Source organism: Oxyura jamaicensis, chromosome 8, assembly GCF_011077185.1.
Source record: "Oxyura jamaicensis isolate SHBP4307 breed ruddy duck chromosome 8, BPBGC_Ojam_1.0, whole genome shotgun sequence".
Taxonomy (NCBI): domain Eukaryota; kingdom Metazoa; phylum Chordata; class Aves; order Anseriformes; family Anatidae; genus Oxyura; species Oxyura jamaicensis.
The window spans coordinates 11874296-11902098 of record NC_048900.1 but is presented as its reverse complement, the minus strand read 5'-3'; the positions used below and the strand labels follow the sequence as shown (position 1 = coordinate 11902098).

The 27803-nt window shown below is 50.8% G+C and overlaps 1 long non-coding RNA gene across 1 annotated transcript in view; it reads right to left on the bottom strand.

Annotated features, from left to right (window-relative positions):
• Positions 1–4274: 4274 nt before the first annotated feature.
• LOC118171003 overlaps positions 4275–27803 on the bottom strand; it is a 49494-nt gene continuing 25965 nt past the window's right edge. The window contains exons 9-15 of the long non-coding RNA XR_004752991.1: positions 21864–22760; positions 21075–21169; positions 16379–20487; positions 15501–15674; positions 14314–14427; positions 6303–6487; positions 4275–4611 (exon numbers count right to left, since the gene is read on the bottom strand). This is a non-coding gene — a long non-coding RNA (uncharacterized LOC118171003). The remainder of the gene's footprint in view (positions 4612–6302; positions 6488–14313; positions 14428–15500; positions 15675–16378; positions 20488–21074; positions 21170–21863; positions 22761–27803) is intronic.

The window sequence follows — 27803 nt, the reverse complement described above, 5'->3', positions numbered from 1 at the left end:
CTGAGGAAGCTCAAACCACATTGCTACTAAAAAAAAAAAAAAAAAAAGAACATTGCAGTGAATGTCCAAGCCTCTCGAGAGCCATGCCACGGTGGGCACCTGGAGAAGAGGCAGCGGAGGCGAGACCCCCTGCGAGCCATTGTCTCTGGGGCTCTGCATTATCTCCATGGCAGGGCTGTGCTGGTGTGAGCGCAGCATCGCAGGCAACTGCAGAGTAACAACAGTCTTCAGGGAGTTGAAGAGAGATGTTAATAGTCCTTTGGAAAGAACTAAAAATATCCCGAATGGCCAGAGTTTGTTTTGTTTTTTTCTTTTTTTTTCCCTTCTTTTTGCCCACAAAGGAACATGTCACGCACATTAAAACAATTTCCCTTCAACCTGCAAGACAGGACGTGGTGAGGCATCCTTATGCTGTGAGTAGAGGACCAGACCCTGCCTGCGCCAGGCTCCCAGACAGGGTGCTGCATGCGTTTCCCCAGCACAACCAACACAAATAGCAGAAGTGAGTCCTGGGCATCTCCACTGCCACAGGGGGGTGCAGGCTAAGAGAAGGTAACTGCAACAGCAGGCTGCGAAACGGCTTTCCTTGGAGAGAAGCCGAGAAAACCCCCCACCCCAAGGGCAATCCTCTTACATTTACAAACACGCTGCAGGAGGCAGAGCCCACAACACCTCCTGCGCTCTGGGACCTTATCACCCAAGGACAACTCCTTCTGGCCTGAGCTAGGGCGCCCATTCACTTGTAGATAGGTAGGAGAAAAGCAAGGCCATCCCCCAGGCTATAAAAGCTCTGTTCTCCGTGTCACGGCTGTTTCACACATCTGGACGCAGCCAGCCCTTAAAACTTGGCAGCTGGCACGAGCTGCTGGGTCGGTGTTCGCTCGTCCTGTTAGCGCCAGGCAGGGCAGAGGTCCGGCAGGCGAGGTAAAGGGACACTTCATCTCTGTCAGGTCCTCCTCCGCTAATGAAAATATTTCTCCACTGTGTCCTCCAGAAGGTTTCCTTCAGCTCCGGCCCCCGTGTGATTGAAGGCTGATCTCCGTTACTCTCGGCTGAGTGGCAGCCCACGAGGAAGGTGATGGATTGCGCTTCCCTTCAGCTCGACTTTTAATGGTGCTGTAAAAGAAGAAAGAGCCAGATGTTTTAAGAGCCAGATGTTTGCAGCCTGTGAGCCAACTCCTCCCATATGGGGAGCTGGAAGAGCTCAGGGCAGGGTGCCCCCTGTAAACGCAGCCCCCCCTGAAGGGCCACTAGACACAACCTGCCCTATCCAGCACCCTTAACAAGTCAGAGCTGGGGCGGAGGACCACAGAGCTCCTCAGCCTCCTCTCTGCTGCTTGCCCTGCTGTTTCTGCCCTTGCTGGAACAACCGAACTGCCCATCACGGTGCTCCCTGCACCCTCCACCTGCAAGGCTTCGCAGCTCCTCTCCTCCTTTGTGCCCCCCCAAGCCACCAGCACTGCCGAGGACACCCAAGCAGAGTGCCTCGTGTTTGCTTTCCTTTCTCCTCTTCCTCATCTTCCCCCAGCCCTGCCCACTGGGGCACTGGATGCTTATCAAGGAACAACAACAAAACAAAAAGCACATCCTACACTGGGAAGAAAAGGAGAAACTGAGGATATGGAGGCGGGGGGGGAAAGAAAAAAGCCAGACCTTCCAATTACTGGTAACCAGCCCTGCTGCATGCCCATGTGCCGTGGGCTCTGGCGGGGGGCAGGCAGGCCGGGCACGCCGCGCACTGGGCACATGCTCTGGGTGCGGGCACAGCGCTCGCTGCTCGGGGCACAGCCTTGGGGGCCTCTTACAGTCCACCGGGGTCAGGAGCAGTGCTTTTCCCACCCCAAACCCCGCAGCAGAGGTAGAGGAGCTCACTCACCACCAGGGAATTGCCCACGGGGCTACCGCCCGCACTCCCTTGGCCACCTGTCTGGGTTATGTGGCTAGTTTACCTTGGCAGGAGGGCTGCCAGCTACAGGCAGCGCCACGGGTGCCCACTCACACAGCTGCAGACTGCCCGGCTCTTGCTGAGATGCCTTCCCCTCCACGGGGGGAGAGGCTTTGCTCCCAGCCGGGAGGAAGGAGGCACCCAGCACGCTGCCGCAGCGCGGGAGGCACTCAGCCAGCCGCTAATGCTTCCCACTGTCTCGGAGCAAAGGGAGGAATTAGCTTTTATTAGCTCTTAGGAAGAGCACATCACTCCTGCCCTCTCCTCCTCTCACGAGGCTCGTGCACAAGCTGCAAGTGAAGCAGAACTGACTTACCTCCTAGCCAGCAGCCCCAAACTCCTGTTGGGCTGTATAAATAACCCTGTAAGTCTCAGACAACCTGGGAGCTGGGACAGAGCAATCCTCCAAAGGGTACCGCAGCGCCCTTGCTGCCCAAAAGTGCTTTAAAAGAGCTGGGTGCTGGGCTTTTACACCCAGATCTCTCCCGTGGCACTACAGGGGTCCCAGAGGAGGGCACGCCCTCCCTGCCAGCACAGCATGTGGCTGCTCCTGCTGACAGCAGTGCCGGGGGCTGCTATTTGGGGAGAGGTCCGTGGCTCCCTGCAGAGCCACGTGCGGTGTTCCTGACCGCCGGCACCCAGCCGCCAGCACGGTGAGGGATGGTGCAGCTCCACGCCAGCCGCTCTGGGGCTTGTTAGTGGGGTGATAAAGGGGATGAATGGCCCCAGAGAAATGCTCTGTCTCCTGCTGCGGTATTCATTATCTTTCAGCCAGGCAATTCTTCACGCCGGCCAGCAGCTCCGGGCTCGCTTGTTTGTGGTCCTCAGGGGCTGTTCCCGCAGAGCACGAGCTCTGCTGCTCGTGGGCCCCTCAGGCAGTGGGAACACCGAGTGCGGCCCCATGAACAGCCCACAGCATGGCAGCCCGTGTCTCCTGGAGGTTCGCCTTGCTCCCACACGGCCAACTTGCCTTCCTAAAACTCACAATTGGGAAACCGGAGCCACTACCACCCCGCAGGGCTGCAGGAAGCAGAGCCGGGCACATTTTTAGCCTGAGTTCCTATGGGATGCAGAGCATACGCAGTCCTGCCGCATCAGCCTGTCCCCTGCCCGCTCCCCAGGAACTCCTGGCACTGAGAACAGATTTCAACCTGTCCTGACAGAGAGACAGAGGTCTTGGAGACAGGCAGAGTCTATAAATTTCCCAGGAACAGACTGTCAAACAGAGGATGGAAATTATTAGTACCTTCAAAACTGTAGTGTATCATCCATTATTAGACACCAGACATTCTGCGTGGGAGGGCAAGACGTTATAAATATCCCAGGAAGGGCAGATGCTCCATTCAGCACAAGCAGCTTACTAGACACCAGAGAATCCTAAACCCACGCTATGGAGCCATAGGAGATAAGACTTCATGGATCCCACCGCACTCAGTACAAGTGGGAGAAGGTTTTAGACACATTTGGCTGATACGAGAGCCAGCCAAGAAGGCGCGTTAGCCTTTGGCAAGCCTCTGGAAATGGGCCGTGTGCTTTTTCCTCACCTTTCTTCCAGTGAGCAAGCTGAGGCCCCACTGCATTAACACCACCCGTGTTGCCCGCATCAGGAGTCCATACAGGCATGTCCAGATGCTCCCTGAAAGAAAAGAGACATCCCCAGCTCCGAGGAGGAGCACTGATAGACTGAGCAGTTCTCCCCCCCTCCCGATGCCCCCGCAGCACCTCTCTGCCACACGGACAGAGACTTCAGCCTCCAGCAAGATGTTTCATCGCAGGCTGCTGCCAGCAAGTGCCAGGAACGCAGCCCGAGGCAGAGGAGGAGCCTGGGGAGCTCGCAGCAGTACCGCTTGCACATCATTAGCGGGCTGCTGAATCGCAGCACTCCAGCCTGTCCCCCTGCACACCGTGCTCCACACCAGACCCTGACCAGCCTCAGCGCGAGCACATTGACACGGCGGTGACAGCAGGGGGGTGGCAGGCAGCAGCACCCCACATCCCAGCCTGGCCACGCTGAGCTCCCCACCACCAGCAGGCAGCTCGCACACCGCTCAGCGCCACGCTGCTGTGGGAGGGCAGTGCCAGCAGCATGGAGCTGATGGCCGGCCTGCCTCCTCCACCTCCCTTCTGTGACCCAATTAGGGGGCCCTAATTAGGCTGTTTGAGGGTGGAAGCCGGAGTCATTTTTGACAGGAATTCCCACTGCTGACCGCTGCTCCCCTGGGTGGGAACAATTAGCAGCCAGCACGGCACGCGGCCAGGCAAAGGTCACGGAGCTCGTAAGGCTGAGCGCAGCCCCATCCGCTGACCCCCGTGCAGGAGGACCGGCCCCACAGGCTGCATAGGGGCAGAGCAGGCAGTCCATGTGCTCGTTTAGGACCTGCACAGACCCACTCATTACCACCTCCAGCCTCAAGGCATCCAAAAGCCCTGGTAGTGGGAAACAGCCATCTTCCCTTCAGCTTGTGTGTGACATGGCCCAGCTGGCCAGACCCATTTTGGGGAATTCTGATTTACCTGGTGAGGTCAAGTCCCAGGAGGTGCTGTCAGCCCGATGGATCACGTATCCTACGTACCTGCAGGGCTTCAGCTCTGCAAAGAGAGAAGGTAAGCACGTGGTACAGCGCATCCTTTATTCCATTTACTTCAGGGGTGCTTGACTCCCTGTTCTGCCAAACAAAAGGAGTGACAGCAATTGAATCTAGGCTTGTGTTTCTTACAAGAGAAAAAAAATAAAATCCAGAAATCCAGTCACTGTATCCTAATTGTTCTGATCCAACCTTTCACTGCATTGCATTGAGCTAAAGGGCCGCACCTGAAAATATGCCAAGAGCTGCATGAAATGTTAATGTTGCAATTAAAACAATATGAATATTGCAGCACCGCTCTGCTGCTCCCCATCCACTGAACAATTCTCATTCAATGGAAGTCAAGTTACATTTGAGGAAATAATGAGGTCTGCTAATTAAGTCTGGCCTAGGAAGACAGCAGTCTTAAAAGGAAAAGAAAAAAATCAGATCTGCCCAAAATGTGTACATTTGCTGCTGATTACCTGCAAAGGGAAATCATTAATGCTGTGCAATGCCAGGATCACAGGTCAGCACCATTGTCTTATTGCACACATCCAGAGGAAATTATCTTTTTAATGATAAAACACGTTAAGTCGTGACCCGCTTTGTCCCTAGGAGCCGAAGAGGAAATGCCAGGCTGACACTTTGCACATTCTGCAGGCAGAAATCAGACACCTGACAGTGAATGCCAAATTCGGGCCGGGCTAGTGAGAGGCAGGCGCAGGCTCCAAGGAGCTGAAGGCAGCAGCTAACGCTCGGCTGGCACAAGATGGATCCCAGGGAAGGGATTCAGCCGGGGCTGTAGCCTCAGCTCCCCAGCCACCACAACAGCTGGGTGACAGTGACACCAGCTCAAGTCGGGGGAAGCCAGGGTGAAACAGACCCCAAGTCAGTCCCTGGGGAAGGCAGATGGGGCAGGATCACCACGTTTTAACTCTATAGAGAGGCAACAGAGGAAGACCCCCTCCCCATCCCTTGGCTGCCCCAGGACACAAGCACACGTTGCAATGCCGCGAGGACACAGTCGGCAAACAAGAAATGTCAGATCCAAGGGTCCCCAAGGAAACCTATACCAACCACAGAAAACCCACAGCTTTCCCACCCTCTTCTCGTCTTTCATCATCCTCCCAAATTTCTTTTCCTAGGCCAGTGGCTGGGGCTGTTACTCATCTCCCACCAGGTCTCCTGTGTTATTCCCAGCCCAAAGAACTGGGCAGGGAGGGCACACTATGAGGTTCGTGGGGAAAGCAGAAGGCTGGGAACAGGCCCATCACACCATTCTGTTTGCCGTGCTGTTGCTGATCTGCCTGCCCTTTCTCTCAGTCAGAGTTTCAGCAGCACACAACATCCACCATCCTCTGTGAACTCTGCCATCAGGCCCAGTCCGATGGAGCAGCTCGGAGCTGACCCGGGGCTGGAGAACAGCTTGCTGTCTAACGAGCAGCCTACAGCAGCCCAATCCACTCTGCCACCACTGCAACAGCCTTCCCTAATCTACCTCCCTGTTTTCCATCAGAAAATTCATCCATTAGAGGAGAGAATGAGGCCGCTGGGGCCCTGGCTCATTTCTTGACCACTGCTGACTCTGAACTCCCAAACTTCAGCCTGTCTGACATACGGACAGATCCAGGCAGAGAACAAGCCACACAGATGGGACTTGGAAAAGCAAAAGATCCAAACGAGGGGGAGCTCCAACCATCAAGAAGGAAACGCTTCATGCAAAAGAGGAGAAAAACCCAGAAGAAAACATCGGAAAGGACTTCCCACGTCATCCTAAGAGCCTCACATACCCTTTCTATCCATCTGCGGCCTCCTGGAGACGCAGGAGCTATTTCTGGTCACTGAGGTCCACCCCGGCCATGTCCCCCAGCAGCAGCTCACTTGGTTTGAGGGTGGGTAGGTGGTCTCCTGCGGCCAGCCCCCTCCCCGCCGCCTTCCCAGACACACCAGCACTTGCTGCTCTGAAGTGTCTGTTCTGCAATAAAGAGCAATAAACATGCCAGAGTAATTAATGTCTTAACAACTTATTACAATCCTCAGATAATTAATCACAAAAGCTAAACATGCTGTCTCACCCTCCTAATGTGTTAATGCTCTAATTATTATGCCTCAATTAAGGGGAAGTCAGCGCTCCTTGCTTGGAAGTGCATGTTTAATAAGGGTGCTTGAACGCCGGCACATTGAAGTGGGAAGGGAGGGGGTGACGGGGGTGAAGGGAGAGGACACCATTTTTAATGAGGTTTCATGGGTGGCTCTAGGCGAGGAATTGACAGCCCCTTTCTGGGATCTCACACATGACTGCACGTGGAACTGGGGGCCATCTGCGGTGGCTCCGTGCTCCGCTTCCCGGCGGGCTATTTATAGGAGGAGCAGCATGTGGGGCACGGAGACGGCAGGGGCTGGGGATGAGCAGCTCTGTTTGGCCAGCACCGAGCAGAAGAGCTGGCAGCTCGCAGAGCCTGCAGCAGCAGGAGTAGGTGGTGTCCTCCATCTTTCCCTTGCTTGCTGTGTCTCCGGACACACAGACACTTATCACCACTCCTGTCCCATGGGATGTATCCGCACACCCACGTCTCTCCAGCGCAGCCCTGCCTCTGTGCTTCACTTTGATCGAGCTACCCCTGGGGTGATAAGAACAGCCCCCAACATCCAGGAGAGCCGCAGGGATGTGACAGACCAGCTCTTGTGACTTCAGCCCTCACCTGGCTGCTTTCCGCAGCTCCTTGAGGTGCAAGGACACGTACGGCTGTGTGCCGTGCCTCCGAGAGCACACCCCTTATCCGTGCTTGTTTTACAGGTGGGGAAACCAAAGGCCAGAGAGAGATTCTGTAAGGGACTTGGCGATGGTTACTACCTGTGGTGCCTGGCTCTGAGCCTCACTGGACATTGGAAGCCTCAGAAAGGTGGTCAGGAGCTTGTGCAGACTGTAACAGTGCCGTGGGACCTGGGCCCCTCGCTGCAATAGCAGCGGGTCCCTGCTGTAACAAAGACACAGCTCTGCACACATGTCCTCACTCCTGGGGAGGGCTGTTGGTGCAAAGCACAGTCAAGGCAAAGATGGCATCGCCCCCAGCCACCCTGCAGCGCAAAGGCCTGGTGAGAGGTGGCCCAGCTCTGCGACGCTGCAGGCATCCAGAGCTCAGCACCACGCAAGCAGCTCTAACAGAAGAATGGCTGCAGCCCAAATCTTCCCGACAAAGTCTACCAACAATTCCTTTTTCTGATAAAAAGCTTTTGAAACAACTCCTTCGCACCACCCCCCAAGTGGTTCTTCAGAAACAAGAAAGCTCCCCCCGAACCAGCCGGGTTTCTGCTCCATCCGAGCCTTTTTAAATTTCTCAGACAAACAAAACACCAGAAGCATTTTCAGTCTAGGTTAGGCTGGAAAACGATCACATTGCATTTCCTCAAAAATGAATGCACTGTGTAGGTTTGGATGGCTCCCTCTGAGGAATAAGGGAGAAGGAATAAGAAACGAAACAAAACAAAGCAACCCGGAGGGGACATGAATTTTAAAATCCATGAACAGTTTTGGTTTTCAAATAATCAAAATGAAAAAATATTTCGCATAGTCACTTCCACAAAAATATTTTTGTCACCCTGATTCTTTGATGATTTATCATGAAAAACAGAAAGAAAACTCTCCAGCTCTGTCCACTCCATCTGGAGCACCTCTGAAAGGGAGCTGAGGTCTCCCCACACGTGCAGCCTGAGGATTTCCCCAGGGATGAGGTTCCCAAAGGAAGACTTGTGCATTGGGCCTCCCTCGATGCTGCTCTTCATTCCAGCATCAGCCTTGACCTGCCCAGACTCTCCCTCATCTCCTTGGTGCTGAGTACTTCAGGCATCCCATTCTAGTTCCAAAGCATCAAGTCAGCTGAATATCTGGTGCCAGGAGTTTTGGTGAAGGTGACTGGCTTGTGTTAGCTTTCTCCAGCTCCGCAGCATGCTATCTAGAAGGAAGCAGTAGCACACAGATCCCATGCTGGGATATTCTCCCTGGGATGCTCTGGGCCCTATTTAGCTCATACCTACCACCAGACACTGGACAAGGAAACAAACCTGAGCCTTCCTCCCTGTGGGACCCATGTACCCAGTACCACTTGCTCTGCCAGCCTGAGCACTCTCTCATTCCCAGAGGCATACAAAACAGAGGGGGGGATGGCTATGCTCCTTTGCACCTTTTCCAACTGAACGCTGAGCATCGGCTGCTTGGAGTGAGCTGCTGCCCCAAGAGCATGAGCCTTGGTCTCTTGAATGCTTGCACTAAGCAGCTACTGCCATCGAGCACAGGCAGGCAGGTTCCCAGCGCCCTGGAGCAGGGCCTGAATTTTGAGGGCAGACTCTGGAAGAAAGCAGATAACCACTACATGAATAAAACATGAGATGAAAGGACCATCAGACAAAAGAAAAAGCCATTGCTTCCCAAAAATAGACAGTGGGTCCAAAGTGCTGGACCAAGGAGCCAGTGCCACCAGAACCCAGATGTCCCCAACCTCGCAGCCCCCATCAGCAAGAGCTGTCTGAGTTTGCCTCACCCTCTCCCTCTGCCTGCTGCCTTTAAGACAGCGAGCAGCACGACAGCTGGGAAACCCAATCTGGTCCAAATTTTGTTACAACCCTGCTGGTTTTTATCCTTGTTTACCAGCATTAATTTTAATGGCTTTCCTACATTAACTTTGTCCTGAACCAGTCGGAGGAAAATTTTTGCTCACTTGCCTTCTGGAGAACAGTCTGGGTAATTTTCCCTCATCACATAACGACCTGCCTGGGCTCCTCCGCAACGACAGCCACACTGTGTACTTTGTTGAGGGCAATAAACTTCCCAAGGCTGGGGGAAGGGAAGCTGCATAGCCCTGAATATGTAAATCCAGGAACCAATTCATCCAGTCTTTGTTCAGTTTGGGGTTTGGCTTGCACTGAGCCAGCAGGTTGGGTGTTCTTCCTCCTGTTCAGCATGGAAGGGAGCCGCTGAGCCTGCACCAAGGAAATGCAATGCTTCCAGCTCAACCAGCACCCTTCCCCAGGTTTGGGCAGCTTTGAACTGGGTTCATCACTAGCCATGTATCTTATTTTGCCCTGGAATCATTAAAAGTGCCTGTAAAACAGGTCCCAGAAGAGAAAACGGTGCTAGAATGCTCACCAGCCCCTTTCCTTCCTCCAGCTCTCAGAAAGCTCTGACAGCTCAGGCCATGGGAAGCACAACAAACACACGGTACTTTGTCAGCACCTTTCTCTCCCTGTTACAAAACAGGGAACAGCTCTTTCCACCAAAGAAATGCAAGGATTTGATTTGCACAGGTTTCCAAAGCTTTCTGTCTCAGAGTGTAGGAAAAGGAATATGGTTACACAAAAGAAAGCCATTTGATGCATCACATGGTGCCCACACTTTAAAAGTACAGATGTTCCCTCCATGCTCCAAGGGGCGATTTGGAAGACAGAGGGCTCAGAAATCCCAGCACATCCAACTATGAGCACCTGGGCTGCTGTAGAGAGTGTTGCCATGGAAAGAAGAGGAAAGCAACAGTTAGCAGAGATGGTTGGATTAATCCTACCAATTAATGTGAAGAATTTTGACTGCTCTTCTCTGTTTTCTGTACGAGCCTAGCAACCAGCTCAGAAGTGTTACTCACACATCTCCAAAGTGTTTGGCAGGGTCACACGCATAGCGAGCTATGTGAGCAGGGAGGGACAGCTCTCCTTTTGAGGCCTCCTGAGCACGGGCACACTACAGGTGTGTGTTTGAGACACCAGGATGCTCACACAGCAGGTGCCACCAGTCATCGGGGCACAAGGCAGGCCACTCAGGACACCCAGGCTCTGCCTGCTGCACCCCTCTGACGTGCACAAGGCAGAACCAAGAGTGGCAAGGAAAAGGCTGGAAGAAGGAATTGGATGTTCTACCCTTGTGGGTTAAAATTGGGCGACTTTGTATTGCTCTAGTCAGAGGTCCTGGCTGGAGAATCCCCCTTCCAGGCCATCCTTCCTGCTAACGACTTGTCAGCGTGCTGTATGGATTCACGTCAGATGCTCTGCTTCCACGAAGACTCCTGCTGCTCTGCACTAATAAAGCAGAGGAAGAAACAAGACCTCTGAGATACTTTGCAACAACTCCACCATGCACTACAGAGCAAGCGGCCCAGGGAGTCAGACACCACAGCATCCCATTCTCTTCCACTGCCCTGGAGTAAGGAAAAGGAGGGCACTCCACGTGCACCAGTCTTGCCTCTTCCACAAAAGGGGCATTCCAATCTGACAGAGAACATCTTCAGCCCATTCATTAAGTTCAGGGCGTTAATTGATTTCTCTCCAACCAAGACATAAAAACCAAAGCTGCATGCAAGCTGCATCCTAAAATATCCTTGTAAATCTCAGCCACCACGTTCATTAATTACAACCCAGTGATAGTTCAGGCCATTAGTTCTGGATGGTAACTTCATTTATTCCCACGTTAATGCTCGATGTCAGTGGTTATCTCATTACCACTCTATTACTTACCTACTTAATCCATCATTACAGCCCAGGCCAGAAGGAAGGAACAGAGTTTACCCTGTGTTGTAGGAAGACAATGCATCAAGCACCTAGGAATCACAAACAAAACACTTCTGTAATCTGCAAGCTGGGGTTATATCCATTACCAAGAGGAAACGCAGATGAGCGTTGTTAACACAAACACGTTCCAACACTGAAAAATTGTGGATATTGAGGATTAGGGTTCCTCTGAAATCAGAAGCAGGAGCTTTGGCAAGAGAGGAAATGCATACTAGCAGCCACACAAAAATGACCTTAACTCTGCCCTCCTCCTCTTTAGACTTTCCTTTCTCCAGACCCTGGGTTAGATTCGAACAGTTTCTGCCTTCAGCATGCTAAACACTCTGAAAAGGCAGGTCAGAGCATGGGCACTGGGAGCTGCTACCTGCTGAACGCTCCAGAAAACATCCAGGCAGAATTGCAGAGGCTGCTAGCCCTGAGCACTAGTGACAATACACCTAACACCACATAAAGATGCAGTAGTTACTCTCATTTCACAAACACAGCTGGAGCTGCTCTCCTTTGGTGAGCAGGCACTTCTGAAGATGTGCTTTATTACACCTGCAGTGCTCCTGCCTGTCCCTCCGTGCGACTTGACCTACTCGACGCACTGATCCAGCCCCCGGGGGTCCAATTTGGGTGTTTCAGCACAGAGAGCAACTTCCTCTTCTCATTGCCTCCTTCATCCCCCAAACAGTCTTGTTGGAGACAGTGTTTCAACCTTTCCTTGTGAGGAGGAGCACTCCTGCTTGACTGAGAAAAAGAGAAGCCCCCTGAGGCTGACCAGCCATGAAACCAATACAGGAGCCAAGGGGGTGGGATAGGGGCTCACAGGGACGTTTCTGTTGCAGTAAGGCAGGTTCTCCTAAGAGCAAACAAGGTACCCCTGCTCTGCCTAGATATGATGCCCTTGCAGTAGGGTGGATTTGGCTTTACTGCTTCTAAGTGACACGATACAGAAGGACTAAGTCCTCTAATGAGGAGGAAACTGATGCCACAAAGGCAGAGAGAAAAGATAGAGCCCCAAGTGATGTCAGGAGTGAAATATTACTGTTTTCCTCTGTGATCAGTAAACGCCCAGCTAATATGCCTGTGCTGCTCAAAGTGGACTCCAAACAGTGCTGTGGCAAGACAACTGACAGGGCAAGCCTGCAAAATGCTGCAATCAGATGTAATTAAAATACCTTTGCTTCCCTGCTTCCAACCCCTTGGCAATGAAATCCATCACATGCTGTGGACAGAAAATAGTTAAAAATCCCCCTGAAGCTGGGCTGTTGACACCAGAGTGCACAGATTTTAATGCATCCTTGATTAAACAGCTTTCTGCAGAAGGCAAAGAGAGCAGGAGAAGAGCTGGGTGATGAGCCAGAGGACCGTGCTAGAAAGAACGGCCCAGGGAAGGCAATTGCTGCTGCAGGGGAAAGCTGCCTCCCCAGCCAACAGGCCAGAGGCTAGAAGAGCCCCATCCCATGGGAAACAGGCTGCAGCTCTTTGCTCCTATGCCAGGCTGCTGCCCGCAAGCTCTCTGCCCCCACTCAGGCCAGGAACAGCATGCACACTGCAGTGTCCAGCCTCTGATGAGAGGCTGTGGTGAAAGCGAGCAGCAGAAAGGCTCACACAGTGCCCAGTGTGTAGCAGAGCCAGCATTTCCATCCCTGAAGTACACAGCACAGGTGGATTCTCCAAGATGTAGTAGGATACCAGCTTGGAGAGCAGTTTTCCCCATAGGCATTCATAACATCTCTTTCTTGTTCCACCTCACACAGATGCTCTTGGACTGATAAGGAATGAACTCTCTTGGCAGAGAGGGGCAAAGATAAAGTCTTCCCCTGCCATCTATTTATATCAAGCCAGTAGGAACTCATTATCTTTAAGATCTCTGGCACGCACAGCCAGAATCAGTCATCAGGCTGGAAAGTTATTAGAGGTGGGCAAGAGGGAGCCAGAACTCATTAACCCTGTTTTCTCAGAAAAGCAACCCCAAGATAAGAAGTAAGGGTGTTACAAGTGGGTTCAGGCAGCTGTCCTGTCCGACGCTTTGAGAGCTCAGAAAGAGAAAACCCAGACAGGACAGTGAATTGAGCATAGCCCATGAGCTCAGAACACGGCACAAAGAGACCTGCTGCACCCAGAGCTGAAGTTACTGAGGTTAAATACCTTCAGTGGGTACGCAGGCTCTGCAAAGGGTGCTGCAGGCATAGGTGCAGGCCAGGGATCTATACAAACTAGCAACCAGTGCTTACCAATCCTGTGCCTGTGTACTTCTGGCCTGTAATGGTGGTCAGGAGCTCTGCAGCTGCTATTATCTGGTAGAAAAGACTTGCACGCGTCCCAGAAGAAAAGGCGCTTTCCCATCATATATTCCATAGGCTTTGTATATGAAGATATTTAGTAAAATACTCCAGATCAGGAAGAAATTATAAATCAGAAAGAATAAGATACTCAGTATTGCCAGCTCTCGCAGTAGTAAAGCACCTGCTCCTGGAGTCAGCGGATTTGCACAACATTCATCTCATTCCTCATCTACTTCAAAGGGTTCAACAAGAGGTTTGAAATACATAATCCCCCCACACACCCATCCCAGCCTGAAAGAAGCCAAGGCAAACAGCAAGAATCCTGTATTTGGCACCCACTTTATTGTTTTGCCAGGACTTGCCTCTCAATACCCCACGCAAACCTGACGCTCGGGAACCATCAGCTATTTGCTCTTACACATTTTGAGACTGAGAGGACTTTTGGTCCCAGCCCTGCACTATGTTCAGAGTCCTGGTTCACAAGCGCAGTACAACAGATCTTCAGATCTGCAAATAGCTGAGAGGAAGCCGAGCTCCCTTCTGAGTCATCAGAAATCCAAAGCCATGCTAGCAAATGAACGGCCTCAGCAGCCGCAGAGAGCACTGCGCCTCCGCCTTCCCTGCAGCACTTTAGTCTGGGTAAGTAAAATCATGTCTCCAACAAGAAAGCAGGTGTTTTAAAAATGTGTTCACCAATACGTCTCAGTTAACAACGTTTTAAATACCATTTCACACCCAGCCCAAGTGAAGATACAGCTGTATCTCGGGCTGAGAGAGGAGTGCCCTCCCACAAGGTATCACAGCCACCTGTAGCCCCCATTTTTGCACCTGGTAAAGGATTTGAGGCAGGTGGGCAGGAAGCATCTTTACCCTAAGGCTGCCTTAAGCAAAGTCTCATCTTTGAAGAGGCAGCTAAGCAGTAAATGTGACCTTCTTGCAACTTTTCTTGCTCAAAAAGTCATTGCCCAAAACTTACTGTGGCTATATGTATGCAGGCACCTGCTCACAGAGACAGCGAGAGGAGCAGCTGGTCCTTGCCTTGGTCTCTTGACGGTCAGTTCAGACACTGACATTTGAGCATTTTTTCCCCCTGCAAACAAAACACATCAGCTGAGCACTCCCAGGGAAGTAGCATGGCCAGAGCAAACTCCCAGAAAAAGCCTTGGCAGCATTCCCCTTGCTCTGCGGCTGTGAGTGAGCTGGAGTAACAGAGCACGACACATGGAACAGCAGAAGCTGAACAATGCACGTGTTACTGCAAGGAAAATAAACAGTTTTATGGGGGCGGGGGGAAGGGAAAGCACGTCCCTAACAAATACTTATTAAAACACAACCTTATCCTCGTCTGACCCTAACTCTGACTGAAGAAAACTGGGAGACTGGCATAGCTGTTGGTGCACTCAGGCGATGTCACCGACCATCCATGTATATAATTGCCCAGGAGGTCCCAGAACAACCCCCTCGCCTTTCCTCTGGCGCGCTTAGCTGCATCAGTTTAAGTCACCAGTGTTTTTAAGGCTGCTAAGCCTTGCTCTCCAGGCTCCCAGAGCTCTCTGACATCCAAGCATCTTCTGGTTATCCCAGACAGTCTCCCAGAGCAGCCAGCTCACTGTGCACGTTGTTCTCCTCCGCCTGTCTTGGATCCAAAAGGATACTCAGGTCACAAGTCCTGCAACCCCTGTTGAAGATCTTGCATGTCTTTCGCAGAGATCAGCAAGGGAGGTGCTTACCATCCAAGCAAGCCAGCATCAAGAGAAGAGATAAATGGGTTTGGGGGCTTCAGAAAGCCCTCTAGCTTAGGACCCAAGTGTGTCTGCCCTATCAACAGCTATACCACTGCTTGACAGGAGCAGAGGCATGACCAGATTTTATTGATGCTAGGGGACATACGGATAAGAAATCTTGGGAAAGCTAGACATGTGCTGAACGGTTTGACAGACTCATGAAAAAGGTCATCTCACCACCCAGCCAGCAAAGGGCTTGGTGTAGCCTCCCCATCAGTCACTGCCCATCAACCATAATCACACGGCATAACAAGTCTTTAAATAAACTTCACATTTAAAAAGTAACAAAGAACCAGGAAAAAGAACACTGGAAGGGGAGAGCTGAAGTTCAACCACTATAAGAAACCCTGAAGACAACACTCATTTCACATTTTCAAACCTGTAAGAGTTGACTTTTTTGTTCCTCAGCTTCAATCACCTCTTTGCTAGTGAGATTTGGCACCATCCTGGGTCCCCTGAGGAAGCAGAGGCAAGGATTTTTCCAAAGGATTTGTCACCCACATCTCCTCCTGCAATGCTCCCCTGGGGATTTTCTAATGAGCAAGGCTCTCTTCTGAAATAAACAAAAAAAACCCTGCCTTTAAAAGACGAGGCCATGGCCATGAGAAACCCAAGAGCAATATTTTTAACTTCAAGCCTCACGTTTGCCCATCAGCACTGCTGCCCTCCACCTGTTTCAGTAGAATGTTTTCATTATCGTCCCATTTGCAGTGAGTTTAGCTTCACGTCCTTCATTGGATTATTTTTATATTTAATGTCCTCTCCTTCCTACTCTTCTTTTTATAGAATGGTAATCCAAGTCCCTTGGTAAGGCTGAGTAATCTTGATCAGATTTTAATCAAAGTAAGCCAGATCTTCAGCTGCCAGGATTGATGCATCTGCCTTTAAATATTTGAACTTTGTTGCTTTACCCCAGCAAGGAACAAGCCCCATCCTTTCAGAAAATTTAAATTCCTCCCTATGCATCAAACTAAAACAACAATACAGAACAAGCGACCTGCTGTGAAGGGGGTTTAATTTATAAAACCAATACCCAGGATTTCAGAACTAAATGAAAATCTGAGATAATCCCTCCCTAAATCCAGCCTGGGAAAAACACTCTGGACAGATCAGTATCAAGTAACTTCTTAAACACACTTTTTCCTCTTGTGAAATCCAGCATCAAGCCTGAGTCAGAGGGAAGCTACCCACAGTGCCTCGCTCTGACATGACCCGGAGAATCACATTTTCCGCTGGTATAAAAATCGCATATTTTACCCACGCAGGCTTCTCCAGGATGGACCCGCTTCTGCTTTGTTCAGCAATGACCCTCAGTGTCGCTGCCAAACCCCGGCATCCAAAATCAGCATATTAGTTGAAAAATAATGAGATTTCTGGAATACAAAATGCTGGTTCCATTTTCCTTGCCTTTAAAGATGACATGTGCTGGCTCCCCTCCACAGATGAGAAAGATAAAAAAGTACTTACATGAAAGAGAGTCTCATCTAATCACCTGACTGCAGGAGACAAGGCTGAGGTTGAGAGGGAGGCTGTCCCACAGAATGTGTCAGGGTTTGGACTGCAGAGTCTAAGCAAAGCCAGAAATAGATGACTGCCTGGCAGACTGGTAAAGGCAAACCAAGAGGGTTATACTGATTTACTTCCACATTTGGGGCTGAACTCCTTGGTAACATTAGTTTTTTCCACAGGTTCTCTTAGGTCATTTTCACGGAGACAGAAGCTAAATCAAAGGCACATCTTGTACTTAAGCATCTCCTGAGGAGTTACACCGAGGTATCGCAGTAAATACACATTTCCATCCTTACTGCTAGGATGGTATATGGTTCTGGCAAAACCTGAAGACCTTTCTCTAGTTTAGGCCCAGTCCTGAACAGGAGGAGGACAACCTGAGCATCTCATTCTGTCTTTAGACAGTCCATCAGCTGGACCTGCCCTCCTTACCAGCTCCAGCAGGGTTAGCCAGAAAGCAGGCAGGCTGGGATCAAATCCTGTCCTGCTCATGACTGTTTTTGCCATCCTGCTTCACAACCACACAGCTCACTTTTGCTCTCCACACCCCGAAGTCAAGGCATGCCAAAGCTGGTAGAAATAAAGTCATCCCCTTGGAAGAGCCCAGGACAGCCCAACTCCTGAACCGCACTTGGATCTTTACCCTGTCCTTCATGCAAGCCCAGTAAAACCAGTGACCCACTCAGCTGAACAAACAAAACAGGATTAAATGCTGCCACACTAGGGACAAAGCCATAGGAGAGTGCTGTTAAGATGCTCAATAAGGGGACCAAGAGGGGCTGAGAAAAAAAAAAAAAAAAAAAAAAAAAAAAGCATAAATCATCTGGTAGTTATGATAGCTGTAAGTAGAAAGCACAAAAAGACAGAGCTAAGGATGAGGAGTTTGTTTCTTCCCCCATGGCTCCTCCACTGCTCTGTGGAGTAGACGAGTGCTCCAGCACAACCCCACTAATTCCCCCCATGCAGAAAGAACACCAGAAAGGCAGCAAAGCCCCTGGTGTCACATCCAGGGCCTGGCCCCATGTCCTGCAGATCTGCAGGACCATCCAGGCAGAGCTTGCCGGTGACTCTTCCCACCCACAGCCAGGCCAGGACGGATTTTGAGGAAGCCCTGGACTTGCAGTTAGCCTCTGTTGTTTGGGAAGAGCCAAAGGCCATCGGGAAGCATAGAGCTGACAGCATGGGGCCTGCAGAAGGCAAGAGATAAGGGATATAAGAGGTAAGAAAGCAAGGATAAGGGATCACTTGCCAATTCTCTTAGTCCTAGCCACAGGGAGGTGAAAGACAACAATGCATTTAGCAAAAAGGGTTAAATCCAAGTTGCTGGTTGCTCTTCCAGCCTCTAGACTTTCCAGACAAGCTGCCCACACTGCATCAATCTGGCTGCAAGCAGACAGCTGGGAAAGCTAAGGCGAATCAGCTAAGGTGTGACTCAACACAGGTTGCATATTAATAGGCATTGCACGCCTATTAAAGCGCCCCGCAAATGGCCTCACGAAGGAGCCTACACGGAGAACATCCACAGAGGGGTTAATGACCATCGGGTCCCGCAAGCAGGCTGCATCTTTTGTCCGTTCCTATTTGCTCACCCGAGCATCCCTGATGCGAGCCACGGGTTCCTACAGCAGATGGCCTGATTAGTGCCCGTGTGCGGCAACGAGGAGACACCAACAGGTGGCCCAGACAGTAACCAAAACACCACCCCACTTGCCCCAAAACAGGTTCAAGATCATGCCAAGGGCGACCAGGATCAAAGCAGACAAAGATGTCACGCGTAAGTGGTCCGGGTTATCCTCACATGTCTTCTGCACCGCTAAGATCTCAGCTGGAGCATAATGTCCTGCCTGGGATGCTGGTCTCTGAGACCATATGAACAGCTGGAGACAGTCCAAAGGAGACAGACAACAGCGAGTGGAAATCTATGGGAGATGGTTGGAAAGGAAAGACGGAAAGCTGAAGACGTGGCTACATCTTCAGACAAGCAAAAAGGAAGTAGGGGGAAAAACCTGTTCCTAGCACTGCTATGGGAAGGACAAGAAATCCTAATTTTAAATTTAAAACAAGGGCCCTTTCAGTCCAGGAGTAGTAAAAGTTTCCAAGTGTATGGACTGCAAAAGCACTAGGTAGTTGTCACTTCTCTGCTTTCTTCAAGACACCCGTACTTAAATTAAACCCTTTGGGCTGCACTACAGAAGACCCCATAACTCAGCTACGAGGCAGTCAAGAGAGTTACGACCTCATTCTGCACTGCGACATGGGAACAGATAGTCCAATGCCAGCAAAAAAGAAATTAATTTCCAGCTCATCATAAAAAACAAAAAAACAAAAAGCCACACAGCAGCTGCCACTTAGAGGGACCTTTAAAAACCCTTCCAGAGTGAGAAGGGCAGCAGGGGAGGGAGCGGCTCCGTGCCATTCAATGGCTGGCAGGAGTAGGGGAAGAAGTGGCAAATCTGGGCACCTACAACATCTCCTGAGCTTTAGATCTGCTGGAATTCTGGCAGGAGACCAGGATTTGCACCATCCTCTTGGTATTTTTGTCCTACCTGCCTGCTGACTTCTTGTGAGTAAAAAAAAAACAAAAAAAACACAACTGTTTTGTTGGCTGCTTCATCGTGGGTCTGCCCTATTCCAGATGTACTTGCTGGAACTAATTTCTGCGTCATCTTCATATCTGTCCAAGCCAAAACTCTTTCTTATGCACTGTAGCCCAAATCACCCTGGGGATTTCAGCTCTTCATATATTTTTGGCTGGATCTGGAGTTCAGGGAGCTTGAAAGATGCTTGGAGAAACCAAGCAAGCTCTGCCTATTTGCCTCACTACTTATCCGAGAGCAGCTCGATACAGAGCCACGGCAAAGCCTTACCATCCAATGGCAAGTCTCCTAGTGACGCAGATAAGGCTCGCAGCAGGTTTCACTGGAGATGCAGCCGTTCCTGAAGGCCAGTCTTAAGTTTTAAGCACAGAAATATTCAAGTTTCTCCTCTCACGTTGACTTGCATTTGTGCAAGGCTTGGCTCAGACCATCTCACACACATTTGCAAGGCCAAGCACAAAGTCAGCTCAGCTGAGAAGGAACTTCTTGACCTCTTCCACCACTCCACTCCTTCTCCCACGTGCATTGCTGAGAGAGCACGAGACACGTCTGCACTGCAGCGAACTATCAGGCTCTGTGCTCTGCCTCCTGCTTTGTTTATAGAGAGTTTGGGGAGATTTGCAGGCCTGGTGATGAATTATAGGGAGGAAGACAAACATATTTTACTGTTCTGGGCGAGGAGCGCTGGAGTCCCACGGACATCTGGAGGAATTATTTGCAGAAAATTAACATTGTTTGTCATTTGCATGATGAACTTCTGGATCTCAAATGAATGATGGGAAGAAACCGGTGGGAGATGTTCATTATCCCTGATGGAGTGAAGCCCCTTGACATGATGCTAAGGTCGCCATGATCTATGGACCTGCTGACTGACAACTTGGAGTGCTCTGGAATTGAGCACACGATATAACTGGGGGCGGAAGCGATCTGCCACATTAAATGCCGAGGCGTTAATAATTGTTGCTTGCCTCTGATTGCTGGAGTTTTGGCTGCACTCATTTTGGCTGCTTCACAGGGCAAACATGTTAACCCCTTCCTGACTACCCCGACTAATTTCAAAGGGCACAGCGTTCAGCGAGACATCTGCAGCTATCCAGGCAGCATCACAGATTAAAAGTAGTTTTCCAGGCTTGCTTGTTTATCTCTTGATGTGTCTTTCGGGAATGTGTTCTCAGAAGCTCCCTGACACAGATTCCCCACCTCTTGCTCTGCAGCAGCGTCGAGCCCCAGACTGCAGCACACCGTGTGCCTTCACCAGCCCTGCAAGGGAGATGCTCAAAGTCACAGCATGGCACAAAAGCCCCTCCAAGTTTTCCCAGTCCCCCAGCACAGCACACCTTGTTCCCACATCTGTTAATATTTGCCACTTGGGAGCTAACTTCAGTTTTCTTCCTTGCGGCTCCAACCTGCTCTGATGCCAGGGAGCAGCTCTTCTCGAGAGCTGGGAATACCAATAGCTGCGAGGCAGGCACTCGGAGGAATCACTTCTGAGAAACACCGTCTCGCTTAGGACATGGCACTTGGCTTCCCAGCATCTCAGTTTCTTCCTTTGAAAACCTGAAATATTTTTTAACCTGCTTCTGAATATTGCTCCTATGTCCCCTGGGTCAGCGTTTCCCGAACTGGGGGGTAATGTCCCCTCTCCCTCCCAAGGAAAGAGGCATGGCTGGGTACAGAAGGGGTGTGAGCTGTCCCCAGAGAGGAGCAGTTCAGGGGCATTAACTGTTAAAGAGAGCAAGAAAAGCAGAGGGCACTTGGGCCCATATCAAATGGGCTCATAGAAGCACTGCCTCGAGTGCTTTTGTAAGCTCCTCTCAGTTTCTTTTACCGGTGCTTTCACCACCTACCTCTAAGCAGAGAGCAGCGCTCCCCTTCCTCATGGAGCTGCTGGGAAGACAAATTCACAGATATTTTTGAGACAAAGGAGAATGATGGGTACTTGCTGAAAGACAGAAATCAGAAACCCAAACATTGGCTCAGAATGACACCAGGACCACAGAAGCATCACCAAACAACAAGTAAAGCAAGAGAAATCCTTGGCTGTGGACCCAAGCCTCGAGAGGAGCACGAAGGGATAGAGATCTGAGGAGAGATAATTGCACTGACAATATTCTCTGTGCAAAGGTACAGCAAAAATATGCCGACACCTTGTCTCGTATCAAACACAGCACCGCGCTGAAAGCACACAGGCAGAAAACTCAGCCCCTGCCGCTCGGAAACATCTCAAGGCCATGACACGAGGAACAAGTGGATGGGGCAGCGTGGTTTGATCTCCCCGGGAAGGAGAGGGAAGCACTGTGTAGGTTTAGGGCAGGTGTGCAAGAGCCAGCACTGTAGCCACCATCATGCTGTGAACAAACGCAGCCCAGGTAATGGCTCCACTCCAAGCTCTGTCCCCTCTTACTGGGATCACAGCTGAGGCGGCGAAGAAAAATGAGCATCTGGAAGTCCATATGAATAAGCTAATGTCGCAGAGCTGTCAGTCATGTGCTAATACCCTTAGCTAAAGCAACATATTGATCCTGATTGCCTGGAATTGCACTTGAAAAGGGCTGGGTGACATTTCCAAGGAGACATGAGCTACTTTCAAGTCAATTAGCGGCATCGGAGGATTCGTGCCGAGGGGACGCACTCACCTCTGAGGAATGCCAGGAGAGAATGAGAATTGAATTAAGCCTTTTCATACGCCGAGAAACAAATCCTTTAATGGCCTGTAACAGCTGACGGGACACTCAGGGTCGCCAAAAGCATGCTGGCAGCAGCTAGGTGAAGAAGCTTCCTGTGATGAAGCTGAGGACTGCAGAGGAGCTGAATCCATGCTAAGAGCCCAGGAGGGCACGCAGCACTCCGAGGGATAATCCTCTAGATAAGGGAACAGGGGGGAGCAAAGCGTAAGGTCCAGGTCAACAACACATGTAAAGCTCTCAAATCCTCTCCAGGTATCTGACCTCTTTTGGGGCTCAACAGGAACACCACAACCAGCAGCACCTCACTTAGGACCAAACAGCATGGGACCCTGGTGGAACAAGCCCTCAATGATAAAGCCAAAGGACCAAGGCACAGCCAGGATTTAAAAGAGATCTTTTGTCAGCTGCTTTCCCCAGAAATTCCTTCCTTACATGGATCCCAAAGGCTCCTGCAGAGTCTAGGACCCCAAATAAGTTTGAAACCAGCAGAGCAAAGCCAAAGGCAGAGAAGTCAGGGTAACTTTCCAATCCCCGATCCTTTTTCTACTTGCAGGTGCTCCGACCTATATTTAGTTTCCATGGTTCCTTTTATGTTCCTATAAACATGAGGCTTGTACCTGAATTCAAGGCTTTCTGGACAGCTTTACAAAGATGATTTCCTGCTTTCTTACAGCACCTGCGGTCATTCTGTCACACAAACCAAGCAGCGTAGCTCTTCGATCCCCGTGCAGAAGGGCGAGGAGTTCTGGTGAAAAGCACTTCAATCCATTTTGCAAGGTGAAAACAAATCCAGCAGCTACAGAATGACCAGGAAGCCTCAGAGGTCCCAGGAGTATTTGAATCTTCCTGAATAAAGCATAGGGGAAAAAAAAAAATGGTAAGAGAAACCAACCTGTTTTCTCTGGTATCAGTTCTGCAAGGAGCTCTGCAAGCTCTCAGATGATGTAGGCTTTCTTACACAGACAGCTGATAGCATCTGTCAGCCAGAAGCCCAGTGCCATCTTCAACACACTGGTGACATTCAGAGGCCTCAGAAATGCCAGCTTCTGCATGTTGCACCAGCCCAGGGAAAGCTGCCCCTTCCCTGCAGCCTCCAAAGCCAAGCGGCTCAGCCCAAGAGGCAAACCGTGTCCCACCACACCCACCACACCAGGGACGCTGCTGCAGGAGCACTGACAAGGCTGATCCTTCCAGCAGGAAACCACAGCTGCAGCAGTGCACGTTTTACTGGGGGAGCAATCCCACAGTTTGCTCCCCCTCCTTGCCACGAGGCAGGTTTTCCTAGTCCAGCACAAGCCAAGACCCTTGCTGCATGCTCCCGGCTTTCCCCCTTCCCTCTTCTCCCCTCTGCCACGGCCCTGAGCTGAGGAGCAGAGACAGCCAGCTGCAGTCCCCAAGGAAATCAAATGGAAGTAGTTCCTTTCAACTCAGCTGAAGAAAAGAGACTGTGTTCATAAATCTGCAGGCTTTGAGAATAAATGAATCTCCTAATAGCCCCCGCAGACAGGAGGAGACTTGGGCAACAGATTCTCCCCCGGGTGAACCACCAAGTGTCCCTCCAAGTTCTCAGCCACCATCTCTCACTGGAGATCCTAGCACAGCTGGTGATTTTCCAGAGCCAAGGCTGAAAGCAGAACTATGACACACCCAACAAGCCCTCCAGAGCCAGGGTCCCCATCCTTTCGGTGGCAGGCATTACACACGCCTCGAAACAGAAACGTTTATCCAAAGCGCAGCCAGAAGGCTTAAAGAAACCCATTTTCACTAGAACAACACAGCGAAGGGTGTCAGGCTCATTTTGCAAGGACTGGTAGGAGCCCAGATCTCAATTAAAGCTAGCAGGGCTCAAAATAGCTTTTTGCAGTATTTCAGCCTGCACCATAAACTGCGGGTCATATTTCTGAAAGCACCTGCGCGACACAAACGTCCGAGCTGCGGTTTCAAAGTGCCCCTTGTTTCAGCACCCGCATATTTTCTTCCGTGGATGGAATATGGTTAGGAGTGACACATGACTACTGTGCAGTACTAAAAAAGTCCAGCAGATCACACTGGTGCAGACAGAGACTATGCTTACAGGCTGAGAGCAGAAGCATACAAGCAACTTTTCCAAGGCTGCACAGTAAATCCAAAGCACAACAGAGACTAACCCCAGGTCTTCCAGACTCTCCGTTTTCTCCCAAACTGCTGCACTTTCCTTTGTCTGCTGTTAAAAGCCAACTTCAGGATACAGTATGGCAGCGTGGACACGCTCAGCAGCCATTCCTCTAGTGAGGAGCACAACAGAGAGAGAGAATCCGCTCTTTGTGCGATAGGAAGAAAGCAGAGGGGAGCAGCAGGGTGCTCCTGACAAGATGGGAAGGAAAGCAAAGGGGGTTTATATATATTTTTTTGCCTTTACTGTGAAGAGATGTCTGCATTTCCCTTATTAACGGCAAGGCTCAGCCCTAGCTAGAGAACAGCAGGAGAAGCTAAAAAATGGGATCTTTTCAAAGCACCATTTCTCTATAAATATTGAGCACAAGCTATTGCCCAGAAGAGCAGCCCATTAAGTTTCTGGGGCGCTCTCAGCCATGCAGGAAGCCAAATTTGTTGACTTAATGACCCCTTCTGTGTTTTCCAGCAAAGCAACACCATCCCGCCAGCCACCAGCAGCCCACGATGACCCTCTCCAGGATGCCTTTGGTGTCTCTGAGGCTGTAGGCAGGGCAGAGGGGCAGTCAGAGGTGCCAGAGGTGGATGTGCCCAGGCCAGGTGATGAGCTGGGGTAATGGTGGGCTCTGTGCTTGGTCGGTGGAAGAGGGAGTGAGAACAGGGTTGGGGGAGCTGCAGGGTTGGGAACAGGCAGGACCTGCCCTGGGTTTTAAAGCTGTTTGCCCTCGCCCTGCTTGCCATTATGAATTTTATCTGTCCTTGGCACAGACAACACAAAACCCAGCCTTGTGTCAAGCTGGAGGAGGGTTCAGGTCATTTTCCTCAGAGCCAGCTTTAATTCTCTTCAAGCCCCAGTTCACCCCAGCATCCCCTCCCCCCCCGCAGCAGCCTCAGGGAACCCAGAACCAGCAACCCCAGAGCCCACATCCCCACACCAGAAACCTCTTAAATCCACACACCCCGGGAGATCTTCCCCCTGCCTTCTCACATCTAGCCCTGAGGGCTCAGCTGTGTCTTTTCGCATACACATTTTTACGGAGGCAGGGGAAATTAAGTTTTATTGCAATCAGGGCTGTGATTCTCTTTGTCACATGCTCCTACAACACGGGCCGTCGACATGACATGTATCACCAGGAGGGCCACCAGTAAAACCTCAAGAACTAGCAACCGAAAGACCTCGGTTCAGGCCAGAGGCAAGGAAAAGACACGACATGACAAGTGGCTGAACATCTTGTATTGCTCTCACGTGTGTCCTCGGGTCAGGTGTGGAGCAAAGACAGTAAGCCAAGGCAATGAAACAACGCTGAGCATGTTTTCCTTGCCCTGTGCCATTCATACTCGAAGGCTGTTACAGCTGCAGCCACACGCTCCCCACGCAGCCATAGACAGCGAGGGTTTTTGCTCTCTAAATCCACATCTCTAGTCTAAAAGCCTACGGATAAAAACCAGGCTTAGGAAAAGGAGCAAGGTCTAGCTTTCACCATCCAAAAGCTGGCTGAGCAACAGCCTGAGTGCCAACAGGACAGAGATAACAATACCAAATTGGATAAAAAAAAATCAATTGTTCTATAAAGGCTTTCTGCGACCACTCGTTAATTAAGCTGGCAGTGGATAGGAGTCTCTATAACGAGTTCTGATCACCCTCAACAGGCGAGATTAGAGAAGAGGAGTGGGTTTTGGTGCCCACCCTCTGCCTGGTGTAAAAAAGCAAACCTATTCTTTCTCTGCATGCTCTCTACTTTCACAGAGCAGCAAGAGTTAAAGCCAAATCCAGGCTGCTTCAGCAAAAGCACAGACACTGCCAAGCACATGAACACGAGGGAGAAGGCGAGCACAAGCCCGCGGCTTGCAAGCTGCCCAGCTTTATTATTTTCTGAAAAAAGAGACATCTCTTAGTGCAAAGGTTTGTCAAGAAACACAAGGGATCCAATACCTGTGAGGAGCTCCTTCTGAAGCAATTCTCCTCTTGGGAGCATCATTTGGAAGCTGAGGAGCAGGTTTTTGCTTTGCCCCTTCTCAGCCCTCCCAGCTTCCCCCGGAGGTGCTGGTGCAGCACCCACAGACCATGGACCTGCCTGCTCTGTGCTGCACTCCAGTGGCCTCAGCAGAGTTAATCCCAGGCAGGATCTTCCTAAACTTGTGCCCCATCAGAGCGTGTTCCTTTCCACACGGTGAACTGAAAAGGACGAAGGGATTTGGAAAGCCAGCCATGAACAGGAACAAAGAGGTGCTGTTCTCTAAAGGCCCTCAAAAACAGGGCTTTCTCATGGAAGCCACAGAGCACCACGATGTCTCGGCACACAGGAAAGCCAAGGACTGCAGTTACCTTTGTGAGCATCCTTCAAGGCACCACAGCAGCACTCTTCCCAAACCCAGCCCTCCCAAAAGCAATGGCTTCGCAGGGTACCTTTAGCCCACTGGCGACCCCCCTCGTAACCACAGCCCCATCTGGGGGTTTAAATCTCAACCCAGGAGCCAAAGCCTAAGTTAAGTGGTTTACACACTTGTGCTGAGATGACGAGCATCGTTTTCTCCTGGCTCCCCACATGACTTACAGCCCCCTCTGGGCAGTGCAGAATTGCTTTTGAAGAGCAGCTAGAAACACTTCAGCACTTTCTGAACAGATAAAAGGAGAGCTTGAATCCAGCACATTCTGGGGAAGAGGGGGATTTTGCTTCCCAGCAGCTGTTTACAGCGGCAGCACAGCCTGGCCGGGGCAGCACTAACCATCCTGGTGCCCCGGCACCGGTCCCAGCACCACCCCGCACTTGTGTTTGCCGTCGGAAGGAGCAGAACTGGACTCCACCAGCCTCCAGTGAGCACTCAAATCCCACCACATTTGTACCCCCCTGCAAGCATCCAGCTCCTCCAAGGCTCTGACTGCCAGCGTGCCCACGGCAGAGCCATCCCTGCTTTCACAGCAAGTTCAGTGGCAGGCGCTGCAGAGGCTGCGAAGAGGAGCTGCAGGGAGGAAGGCACCAGCACATCCCAACTCTTCTCCAAAGCACAGCACAGCACCGTGATGGGCTCTTGGCAGATAACAGCATGGTGTGGATGCAGAGCAGCAGACCAGTGGCAGCAGGACCCCAACAGGGCGAGCTGCACCCCAAAACCAGCAATGAAACCGTGGGACTGAGGAGCAGCACGCTACCCCTCCTCCCTCCGTGTCTTGCTTGTCCCAGTCTCATGAGGCCTTCCAGCAGTTCGCAGCTCAGGAACATCTTTCATTAGTTTGTTTAAATGCTCTCCAAACCCATTTAATCTTTAGCATCCCCAGTATCCTGTAGCAATGAGTTCCGCAGTTTGCCTGCACACTGCGGCAAGCAATTTCTCCTTTTGAAGCATCCATAAAGTAATTTCACTGCAGATGCAGAGTGAGATGAAAAAATCAAGAGGCAGTCCGGAGGAAAAGAAATAAAAACAGCCACAGCTTTAGGAAAAAGAACTGGCAAGTAAAGGTTAAATGAACTAGGTTCATTCAGCCTAAAAAAAAAAAAAAAATTAAGAAAAAAAGAGAAGGCTAAGGCACAGAGGCATAACAATCTTCCAATAGCTAGCAGGTTATTAAGACAGAAGTCGATTGTTCTCTGTGTTCACAGTGGCAGGAGAAGAAGAAATAATTTAACTTGGAGCAAAGAAATCTTAAGTTTAGACATTAAAAAAAACTTTCTCACTGGAACAGATATCAGGGAAGTTGCAGAATTTTTCACTGGAGACAACTATGGAAAGGTTAAGCAA